Raw genomic sequence first — 1,505 nt, forward strand, 5'->3', positions numbered from 1 at the left:
GGAAACCTTGACAAGCCACTGATAGAACCCCACCCACAGTGAGGAAGCTCTATAATAAAGAGAACTCCACAAATTACCAGAATATAAAAAGGCCACCCCAAACGCAGCAATATAACCAAGATGAAGAGACAGAGGAATACTCAGCAGGTAAAGGAACAGGAGAGTTGCCCACCCAACCAAACAAAAGAGGAAGAAGCAGGGAATCTACCTGAGAAGGAATTCCGAATATTGATAGTGAAAATGACCCAAAATCTTGAAATCAAAATGGAATCACAAATAAATAGCCTGGAGACAAGGATTGAAAAGATGCAAGAAAGGTTTAACAAGGACCTAGAAGAAATAAAAAAGAGTCAAAATATAATGAATAATGCAATAAATGAGATCAGAAACACTCTGGAGACAACAAACAGTAGAATAATGGAGGCAGAAGATAGGATTAGTGAAATAGAAGATAGAATGGTAGAAATAAATGAATCAGAGAGGAAACAAGAAAAACGAATTAAAAGAAATGAGGACAATCTCAGAGACCTCCAGGACAATATGAAACGCTCCAACATTCGAATTATAGGAGTCCCAGAAGAAGACAGAAAGAAAGATCATGAGAAAATCCTTGAGGAGATAATAGTTGAAAACTTCCCTAAAATGGGGAAGGAAATAATCACCCAAGTCCAAGAAACACAGAGAGTTCCAAATAGGATAAACCCAAGGCGAAACACCCCAAGACACATATTAATCAAATTAACAAAGATCAAACACAAAGAACAAATATTAAAAGCAGCAAGGGAAAAACAACAAATAACACACAAGGGGATTCCCATAAGGATAACAGCTGATCTTTCAATAGAAACTCTTCAGGCCAGGAGGGAATGGCAAGACATACTTAAAGTGATGAAAGACAATAACCTACAGCCCAGATTACTGTACCCAGCAAGGATCTCATTCAAATACGAAGAAGAAATCAAAAGCTTTACAGACAAGCAAAAGCTGAGAGAATTCAGCACCACCAAACCAGCTCTCCAACAAATTCTAAAGGATATTCTCTAGACAGGAAACACAAAAAGGGTGTATAAACCAGAACCCCAAACAATAAAGTAAATGGTAACGGGATCATACTTATCAATAATTGCCTTAAACGTAAATGGGTTGAATGCCCCAACCAAAAGGCAAAGACTGGCCGAATGGATACAAAAACAAGACCCCTCTATATGCTGCTTACAAGAGACCCACCTCAAAACAAGGGACACATACAGACTGAAAGTGAAGGGCTGGAAAAAGATATACCACGCAAATAGAGACCAAAAGAAAGCAGGAGTGGCAATACTCATATCCGATAAAATAGACTTTAAAACAAAGGCTGTGAAAAGAGACAAAGAAGGCCACTACATAATGATCAAAGGATCAATCCAAGAAGAAGATATAACAATTATAAATATATATGCACCCAATATAGGAGCACCGCAATATGTAAGACAAATGCTAACAAGTATGAAAGGGGAAATCAACAA

This window comes from Ovis canadensis, chromosome 1 (assembly GCF_042477335.2).
Source record: "Ovis canadensis isolate MfBH-ARS-UI-01 breed Bighorn chromosome 1, ARS-UI_OviCan_v2, whole genome shotgun sequence".
Taxonomy (NCBI): Eukaryota; Metazoa; Chordata; class Mammalia; order Artiodactyla; family Bovidae; genus Ovis; species Ovis canadensis.